Source organism: Penaeus monodon, chromosome 41 (assembly GCF_015228065.2).
Source record: "Penaeus monodon isolate SGIC_2016 chromosome 41, NSTDA_Pmon_1, whole genome shotgun sequence".
Lineage (NCBI taxonomy): Eukaryota > Metazoa > Arthropoda > Malacostraca > Decapoda > Penaeidae > Penaeus > Penaeus monodon.
The window spans coordinates 21,778,602-21,789,593 of record NC_051426.1 but is presented as its reverse complement, the minus strand read 5'-3'; positions in this window follow the sequence as shown (position 1 = coordinate 21,789,593).

The following is a 10,992-nucleotide window of genomic DNA, read 5'->3' as shown; positions in this document are numbered from 1 at the left end:
AGAGAGAGAAGAAGGGGAGAGGGGAGAGAGATGGGGAGAGAGAGAAGGGGCGATGAGAGAGAGAGAAAAAAAAGAAGGAGAGAGAATTTAAGGAAAAAAAAAGAGAAAAGAGAGAAAAAAGGAAAAGGGAGAGGGGGGAGAATTGAAAAGAGAGAGAGGAGAGAAAAGAGAAGAAGAAGAGAGAGAGAGAGAGGAGAGCGAGAAAAGGGGAGAGAGAAGAGAGGGGAGAGATGAGGGGGGAGAGAAGAAGGGGAGAGGGGAAAAGGGGGAAAAGGAAACAGAAGAGAGAGGAGATTTGGGGAAAGAAAAGAGGAAAAGGGAAAAGAGAGAGAAGAGAGGGAAAAGAAGAGAAGAGATAAGAAGAGAGAGAGATAGAGAGAGAGAGAGAGAGGGAGATAGGAGGGGGAGAGAAGAGAAGATTGGGGGAAAGGGGAGGAGAGAAAAAAGAGGGGAAGAGGGGAGAGAGGAGAGAGAGAGCGGGGAACGGGGGGAGAGAGAGAGAGAGCGAGAGAGAGAGAGAGGGGGAGAGAGGGGAAAAAAAGGGGAGAAAGGAAAAGAAGAGAAGAGAGAGAGAGGAGAAACAAGAAAAGAGAGAGAGAGAGAGAGAAGAAGGAAGAGAGGGGACAGAGGAAGAGAGAGAGGGCGGAAGGGAAAGGGGGAACAAGAAAGAGAGAGGGGAGAGGAGGGGAAAGAGAGAGGAAAGGGGAAAAGAGAAAAAAGGGAAGAGAGAAAGAGAGGAGAGAGAGAGAGAGAGAGAGGAGGAAGGGGAAAGAAAAGATTAAAGGAAAAAAGAGAAAAAGGGGAAAAAGGGGAGAAAGGAGGGGGAGAGAGGGGAGGGTTTTAGAGAGAGGAGAGAGAGAAAGGGGAGAAAAGAGGAGAGAGAGAGAGAGGGGAAGAGGGGAGAGGGGGAAAAGGGGAGAGAGAGGAGAGAAGAGATAAGAGAGAAAAGAGGATAGAGAGAGAAGGGGAAAGGAGGAAAGAAGGGGAAACAGAAAGAAAAGAAAAAGATTTAAGAAAGATTGAGAGGGGAAGAGAAGAAAAGAAGAAGAGAGAATTTTTGGAAAAAAAAAGAGAAAAAAAAAGAAGGGGAGAAAATAAGAGGGGGAAGAGAAGGAAGAGATGGAGAACCCAGTAGAAAAAGGGGAAAAGTTTTAAAAAAAAAGGAAGAAGAGAGAAGAGAGAAAAGGGAAAGGAGAAGAAAGAGGAGAGAAAGAATTTAAAGAAAAGAAAAAGATATAAAATAACCACAAAATTCCGGGGTGGAATGGTTTTCCCCTTTAAAGGCTCCCAAAATTTAAAAATTTTTCTTCTAATTTCAAAAAGTTTTAAAATTTCCATTTCCCAAAAAAAAATGCATAATATATAAATTATTCTTTTCTTTTGCATCCCCACAAACTTTTCATCATAATTTTATCCAAAAATTAACGAGCGTTTTACGAGCCTTGTGTAAATACTTAATGTGGGGCTTAAAAAACATTAACGGCGAGCGTCTTTTGAATTTTGTACATCCCACACAAAGGATAAAGGTATTTTTATCTGCATAAGATTGTGTGTCTATATATATATATATATATATATATATATATATATATATATATATATATATATATATATATATATATATATATATATACATACATATATATATATATATGTATACACACACACACACACACCAACACACACACACACACACACACACACACACACACACACACACACACACACACACACACACACAAATATATATATATATATATATATATATATATATATATATATATATATATATATATATATATACATATGTGTGTGTGTGTGTATAATTATACATAAATATATAAAAATATATATATAAATATAAATATATATATATATATATATATATATATATATATATATATATATATATCCTTACAAGTATATTATAACTCTAATGAGAAGAACGTTTTCAATTATACTAACGATTCCTCTTTCCTGTTGCCTTTCCTCTTGTGAGATAAGAAACACAACCTGCTTAAAACAGTGTCTTTAAGGCCCCTTTGATGCAGGATAAAGCGATCACTTTGGTCCTTAGGAGAAATGAACAACAGAGGGTCTCCTTTTCTCATCAGCTGTTTTATACGAATTCTCCTTAGTTTGAGATTCTTACATTGCCCTCTTCATTATTTTGGTTGTTTTCTCGTGTTCTTGTTGCGGCGAGTAAAGCGTGCATGAGCGTGCATTTGCGCGTTGATAGATAGGTAGATAAGATGATGTAGTATAGATAGGAAGGTGTAGTAACCGCCCCCCCCCCCCCCATTTCTGCCTTTCTCCCTTGTAACCCACGAGGAGCACTTTGAGATAACGTTTATCTTAACACTTCAGTCACCAGTCACTTACCTCCACGAAAACGGTATAAACTTTATCTTTGTTTAAATTGTTTCCACAAAATAGATTTTAAAAAGAGTAATAAGCTTAATTTATATCTTTATTATCTGAAATTGTGGTCCATATATACTGTTTGGCAACCCATTACGCCTTCTCTCTTTTCCCTTCTCTCTTCCCTTCTTCTGCCCTATCCCCTCTGCATACCTTTTTTTTTAGTCTGTTCTCTCTCTTCTCCCTTTCTCTCCACTCCACTTTCTCTCTTCTCTGCCTCTTTCTTCCTCCCCTTATCCTCTTCTAGTCTTCTGCTCTCCCTCTTTCCGCCTTACCCCTTTCACCCTCCTTTTCATTCTCCTCCTCCTTTCCCTACTAGATTCTACCCTACTCTTCTCGACTTTTCTCCTCTGCCCTTCCATCTCCCCTCTCCTCACCTATTCCCTCCCTCCTGTCCTTTCTCTCTCTTCCCTTCCCCTTCTCTCATCCCCTCTCCCATTTTCCCTTCCTCCCTCTTCCTTTCACCCTCCCCTCTTCACCTCTCCCCTCTCCTCATTACCCCACACAACACGCCCATCGTCACTCGAACTCCAGAGGCAGTAGCAACCCCGTGAGCGTAGATATCTCGAGGGCGTAGCAACCCCGTGGGCGTAGAGATCTCGAGGTCGTAGCAACCCCGTGGGCGTAGATATCTCGAGGGCATAGCAACCCCGTGGATATAGAGATCCCGAGGGCGTAGACACCCCGTGGGCGTGGACAGAGGGCGAAGTAAGCTAAGGATCCGCCACTCCTCCCTGTGGGCGGCGGTGCACTGTGCAGGCCAAATACATTACATAACCTACGCCTCGTCTCACAGTCCTTTTTACTCGTATGAAGATCATAAAATATATATACAAAAAAGTGTTGCAGTCTCTTTCCTCTCTTTCTCGTCTGCGTTGTAGAGTATAGACCCATTTCCCGTAACTAATGAACAGAGTGTGAAGCATTTTAGTTTTTGCAATATTCTCGTTGGGAATGCTTGAGAGTTAGCACAGAGAGAGTGAACGGAGGAGAGAGAGAGAGAAAGAAAGAAAGAGAGAGGGTGGGGGGAAGGCAGAGAGAGAGAGGGGGGAGGCAGAGAGAGAGAGAGAGAGAGAGAGAGAGAGAGAGAGAGAGAGAGAGAGAATGAGAAAGAAGAGAGAGAGAGAGAAGAAGAGAGAGAGAGTTGATGAGTGAATAAGTGACTGACTTACTGAGAGTCGTACAGACTTAAAGGAAGACAAACAAACACACAAACAGACATATAGACACACCGACACACAAACCAACAAAAGACCAATAACATCAACTAGACAGAAACAGTAGATGAAAACAAAAAAGAAGCAGACAGAAAATCAGAATTCAAAAATAAGAATCTTCACCACAAAAGCTATAAAAGAATCACACACACACACACACACACATATACACTTACACACACACACACTTACACACACACACACACACACACACACACACACACACACACACACACACACACACACACACACACACACACACAGAGCCGGAATCAACACACAGGACGCAGAACAAATGGGAGGGACTTTCACTTTATCTAGAGAGAGAGAGCCAAGTGTACGTTCTATAAAGGCAAGAGCGCGACACAGATGCATGGAATAAAAGACACTTACTGGGGGTAGAGTGGAGGGAAGGGAGGAAGGATGTGGAGTGTGGGGGAGGCGAAGGAGGAGGAGGAGGAGGATGGAAAGGAGGTAGAGGAGGTGGAGTGTGAGGGAGTAGGAGAGGGAGGAGGGGGGAGAAACTAGAGGGAGAGGAGGAAGGAGGTGGAGGAAGAGGAAAGGGGGAAAGGAGAGGGAGGGAGAGAGACTGAAACGCGAGGAAGTATAGGGGAAGGAAAAGGAAGGAGACGGGAGGAAGAGGGGAAACAATAAAAAAAAATCAGTATAGAACAAAAAAAAATAGTGCATAGGATGGATCACAAAAACGAGACGATAACAAAGATTTCTTTCTAAACAAAGAGAAGGAAAGAATAAAGCGTAAAGAGAAAGAAAACCAAGAAAGAGTCCAAAGCAGCGGAGATGCAAAGCGAGAGGAGAGCAGCATCCCAGACAGCTATGGCAGATGCGCCGTCGCTCGAGTGGCGGCGTCCGGCAATCTCCTTCGCAAAGACGCCGAGTTATGAGCCAAGTCGAGGCCCAGGTTTTCCTGAGGCGGCGAGCCAGCGGTCCCCTCCACGCGAGGCGCTTCCACTCCCCGAAGTCCGCGCGGTTCTGAGGCTTCTGAACCTTGAGAACCGGTAGTTAGGGTCTGGGTTCGAGGCGGGGTGCATCGTAGCGTTGCTTTAAAGGGAGAGGGGAGAGGGAAGGACAGGGGAGGGGGACAGAGGGAGAGAGAGAGAGAGGGAGGGACAGAGAGGGAGGGAGAGAGAGAGAGAGAGAGAGAGAGAGAGAGACCCACACATATAGACAGACAGACAGAGAAAAAGAGAGAGAAAGGGGAAGACAGAAGAGAAGAGAGGAGAGAGAGAAGAAAAGAGAAACGAAGAAAAGGGAGAGGAGAAACATAGAGAGAGAAAAGAGAAGAAAACAGAAAAAAGACACAAAATAGAGAGAAAAGAAGAGAGGGGAGACATACAGACAGAAAGAGAAGAGAAGAGAAAGAAAAGACACACAAACAGAGAGAGAAAAAGAAGAGAGAGAAGACATAGAGACAGAAAGAAAAGAGAAGAGACAAACACAGAGAAACCGTCTAATTTTCTTTGTTTCCCTGTCCTTTACCCCCCCCCCCCCTTGCATCACAAATACCGACCATCGCAGCGCACAAGCTCTCACACAATAGGCCTCTGATGCCATACTCGCGCCTCCATTAAGCAACTGCATCGGGGAAGGCGACGCAGGATCACACAGTGCCAGTGCCAGTGCCTCTCCTAAGATATCCAGTCTCTCTTCTTCTTCTTTTTTTCCCGGGGGATTAAGGAAACAGGCGAGGATGATCACCAGAGGCTAAGAGGCAGGCGGGGAGGCGAGGCAGAATAAATCCCCGCGAAGCCTAAATCCGGAGAGAGAGGGAGAAAAAACGAGAAGCCTATGGGGGAGAAGGCCTGGAAAAATCCCCTAAAGCAACTGCCGTGTTGGGGGAAATATCCTGTCTCTAACAATAGGTAGAGATAGAAAATGAGAGAAAGGGATGAAGGGAGAAAGGGGAGAGAAGGGGAGAGAAGAAGGGAGAAAGTAAAGACACAAATAGAGAGAGAAGACAAGAGAGAGGAGATATACAGAAAGAGAGAAAAAAGATAGGGGAGAAAGTCTGGGGAGAAGACCCGGAAAAAGCCCCTAACGCAGTTTGAATAATTGGTAGAGACAGAGGGAGAAAAAGGAAAAGAGAAGCGAAAGAAAAGACACAAACAGAGAGAGAAGAGAAGAAAGAGGAGATACACAAACAGAGAGAGCAAATAAAACCTCTTCGAAAAGCCTATGGGGAAAAAGTCTGGGGAGAAGTCCTTGAAAAAGCCCCTAGCGCACCTGCCATGGTGGGGAAATATCACGTCTCTAATGGCTTGTTTTACGTGTTCTTGCGCTTAAAAAAAAACTTACATACATGTGTGTAGGGGATTTCATATATCAATCTATAATTCATTAATCTGTAATTACATATATCTATGTACATTAGTATACCATTAGTGATATACTTATAATCCCTAAATACGTATATCTAGGGGACTTAAATAATATGTAATTACGTATGTCTATTTCATATGAGAATTTAATAAAGTAACTTCATAGATGTGAGGAATTTAATATACTGACTGATATTAGTTTCAATAATTTCTAACTTCATATGTGGGGAATTGATATATCAGATAATATATTAGCTTTAATAACCCCCAATCACGCGTGTTTATTTCATATGGAAATTTCATGTAGTAATGGCATATACGTACGCTTGAAATGATCCCAAAATTCATATGTCAAGGGGATCTAACTGATATATTTGACTTTAAGCTCTTTTTTCACCTCGATTTCTCTGCCTACTTGAAATGTTCCCTTGAAGTAGCAATAAGTGTTGTGGTGAATTCCATGAAAGTGTAGTGAGTGGAAGTAGATCATCGAAGGAAAGTAACAGTAACAGTAAGTAACCATGAATAAGAGTAAGTAACAGTAACTGTCAGTAATACCGGGAGAGGAAAGGGACTGCCTGTGTCTGAACTCGAAGTTGTTCATCGAGTTGGAGGAACATTTCCTGTCATTTAACTGTGCCGGGATCCTCTGGCCTTATGTAATTGCTCGCTGAATTAGATATGTTCTTCCCTCTCTCTTTCTTTCACAATAACACTCACTAGCCGACTTGGTGTCGACTGCAGCTGTTGGTCTTTCCTGGATACGTTTTAGGCAGATTACGCCCGCGTGACGTCACATCCGGCTGGTGCACAATACTATTAACCTGCACCTAGAGATGGCAAATATATATATATATATATATATATATATATATATATATATATATATATATATATATATATATATATATATATTATATATATAAGAGAGGAAGAGAGAGAGAGAGAGAGAGAGAGAGAGAGAGAGAGAGAGAGAGAGAGAGAGAGAGAGAGAGAGAGAGAGAGAGAGAGAGAGAGAGAGAGAGAGAGAGAGAGGAAGAGAGAAACAGACAGACAGACAGAGACAGTAATCGTCTGTATCCCAGCCTCTGCACCTGTTCGCCGAGCGCCTCCGCACCTTCCGGAGAGGCCTGCCGCGACCCGAGTGCCACCAAAGCGAAAAGCAGATTACCTTCAAGCCTAAGAGAAAATTTGTATTATCACACACCCGCTCCTCACTCTCCAGCGATCAATAACAAGAACAAACATTTCTCTCCAATTTTCTATAGGTATCCAATATCAGCCTCCAATACCTCGCGCCAGCCACACTAAAAGCTTTTGTCAATATTAGCAATATTACAATAACTGTTTTCGGCGAGAAGCGACCGCGGGAACAGAACCCCCCCTCCCCTCCTCCCCCTTGATGCGAGCCGAGGCCCAACAGCCTTCAAATGCTTCATATCACATTAATGGCTTAAAAAAAAAAAAAAAAAAAAAAAAAAAGATAGGCCAGGGTTCCTGTTGATTCTGTTAACGGGGGGGGGGGGGAATTCAAACGGATAGCAGTAGGGGTTTTTAAGGAAACAAAAAAGTGTCTGATTGCTATATCTTTGGTAATTCAGTCGTGAGGAGATAGTGTAGAAGTGCTATAACTAAGATCAAACATTAATGTAAATTATCTTTATTACTTCTATCCTCACTATAACTCTTATTACTAATTATCATCATTATCATTATATTATTATTATTACTACTATCATTATTGTCATTATCATTATTATCATTATCATCATCATTATTATTATTATTACTATCATTATTATCATTATTATCATCATTAGTAATATTGTGATCATTATTATCATTGTTATCATTTATATTATTGATGTTGTTGTTGTCATCATTAATACCATTATTATTATGGATATTATTATTGTTATTATTATCATTATCATTATCATCATCATTATTATTACTATTATTAATATTATTGTTATAATTATTATTGTTTTTAATATCATTATCATTACTACTATTATTATCATTATTATTTTTATTATTATTACTATTACCATTATTATAATCAATATTGTTATTATTATTATCATCGTCATCGTCATCATCATCATCATCATCATCATCATCATCATTATTATCATTATTATTATTATTATTATTATTATTATTATTATCATTATTATAATAACCATTCTTATTGTTGTTATCTTAATTATCATGATCGTAGTTGTTATCCTTAACTTTATTATTATTCCATTGCTAATGTAATTACTCTCATTTGCATTATCATCATCACTGTTACCATTATCATTACTATTAAAATTATAATCCTTATTAGTTCTGTTGTTCTGATTGTTATCATTACCATCATCATCATCATCGTCATCGTCATTAAGGATAATCATGCAACAACGATAATGATAATCATGCAAATCATATTCATAAATATCATAACCATTGCATTATATAAGTTACTCTCCCCTACCCCCCCTCCTCCTCGCTTTAGATCCCCCCCCCCCCCACCGACTTGAAATCAATTACAGAATTCAATCCAAGTCAGATTTTTGAGGTTTCTGCCCAACAACAACCCTGGGTCAAACGAGGTCACAAAAGCAAGACAGTGCCATGGTCCTTGATTCCGTACGTGGCAGGGTTGTTTTTAGCGTTGTTTATTACGTCTTTGTGTTGGGTTGAATAACTCGTTTTATGCCCTTCTGTTTGCAATGGCATTTGCAAGTGTCTGTACGAGCGAGTTTTGGATTCGTTGTTGCTGTTGCAGTAAGAATCATCATTTATTCGCAACAATCATGATCTTGTGTTACTGGATAATCAGGTTTTCTTGTCTTCCCTCTCGCTATCTCTTTCCTTTTCCTAGGTCTCCTTTCTTTTCCCTTTACTTCTTTTTTTCTTACTCTCCATCTCCTATCTTTTTACCTCTTTCCCTCTTTTCTCTTGCTATTCTCGTTCTACTTCTCTTCCTCTCTCTCCTTTCTTCTCCTCCTCCTCCATCTCCTCTTCCTTTTTTCCCTGAAACTTTCTTTCCCTCTCTCCCTCTCTCCTCTTTTCCCTCCCTCCCTCGCCCTCCCTCTCTCCCTCCCTCCTCTTTTCCCTCCTTCGCCCTCCCTCCCTCCTCTTTTCCCTCCCTCCCTCTCTCCCTCCCTCCCCTTTTTCCTCCTTCCCCCTCCCTCCCTCCTCCCCCCCTCCCTCGCCCTCCCTCTCTCCCATCCCCCTCCTCTCCCTCCCTCCCTTGCCCTCGCCTGACCTTCAGCGCAGGATTTATTCACATGACCTCTGACCTTGTGGCGCGACCCTTGACGAGGCGAGAGTCAAATACTTCTAACTAAATTATGGTGTAGTTACAAGCCAAAACAAAAGAGAGTTAATTTTGCTTCGAAAAGAAATGCAAAGCAAAAAAAAAAATAGGCTATGATAAGAATGATGAAAAAAGATAATCATAAAAAAAAATTATCGATAGATATTATGGACTGAAATGTTCTTTCTAGAAAAAGAAAAAGTAGGAATTTAATGCATGGACGAATAATGAGTGAATACTGCGGTGACAATGAAAATAAGTATTGCAATTAAATAAATATTGCAATTAAATTTATCTAAATGTTTATATCAACATCCGATGACCGAAATTATCATAATCGATTTATCTTTCACAGTATTTCTATATCCTCTGCATCACTTTCACTAATTTTAGCACCAGCTTCATAATTTCCATAACAGTTATCATGATCACAATTCCTGTTAAATTATCATCATAATAATTGATATAAATGAACACCAATGTCAGTTGCTTACACGGTTATTGGCTCATTACTGACATTATCATTTGCAATATCATCACCGATATGATTCTGTTACCGTTTATATTATTGCTGTTTGTATAATTGATAATAATTGCATTAGCCATTACAGCTTAATGAAGATTTTAATTAATCATATCTACTTGTCTATTCACTTTTATCTATGTCTCTTTAATAGAACAAAAACTTATAATTGCTAGTGATATATTTCCTGGGACAAGATTTTTCTTTCAACCTTCTGAAATTGGTTGAGATTACACTTTGAGAAATATCCTCTGTACGGCATTTCCAAGTGCTGTTGATACAAGATACTGTTGAAACACGGTCTCCGGAGATTAAACCATTGTTCAAGATGGCTTAGTTTCCCCTCTCCAGCTGCGAAGTGTATTTTCTTTTTATTTACACTGAATCATCACACACTATCTAACAGATAACAGTTCACCTCTTCAGCTTGTGTATTAACGTCAACAAGACACACGATACGAAAAAAAAAACATATATTGCAGGTATCATACAATGAATAAAACACTTCAATCTGGAATCTTACAATATATATGACCATTTCTCTTGTAAACATGAATGAAAAACAAAACCATTTTGATCATCAATCACTCAAGTAATACGAATCGCCTTAGTTCACTGAAAGAAAACGACGGCTTTAGTATCTACATACTCCTGGAAAAAAAGGCATATTATAAACCTACAGAGAGAGAATTCAGACCTTCTATAAAACTTAATCTAAAGCTTTCCATGTGTTTGGCTTCGACCATGCATCGGCTGATCGGAAAAAAATAGGTGAATGAAAGGAAAACAAATAAACAGACAAATTAAAAACTGACCTCCACGTCCATGTTGTTATTCTCGAGGGCGGTATTGTTGTTGAGGTTGTTGGAGTGGGCGTGGTAGGATGAGTGATGGCGCCCAGATTGCTGCTTCTGGCGGTGGTGGGCGTGAGGGTGGTGGGGGACTGCGGGCGGGGTGGTGGGGGTGTTGGTGGCTGAGGAGACGTAGAGCGGGGTCTGCGCCTCCACGTCCTGGACCAGCACTTCACACAAGTCCTCACCCCCGTCAGAGCTGAACCCTGGGAGGAGGAGGGAAAACACGCCCACGTTAGGAACACTACGGCGACGGCAGAGAGGAGAAAACGTATATATTAAAGTATGAAACAGGATAAAGATAAATGTAATAAGAAAAGGTGGAGGGAAC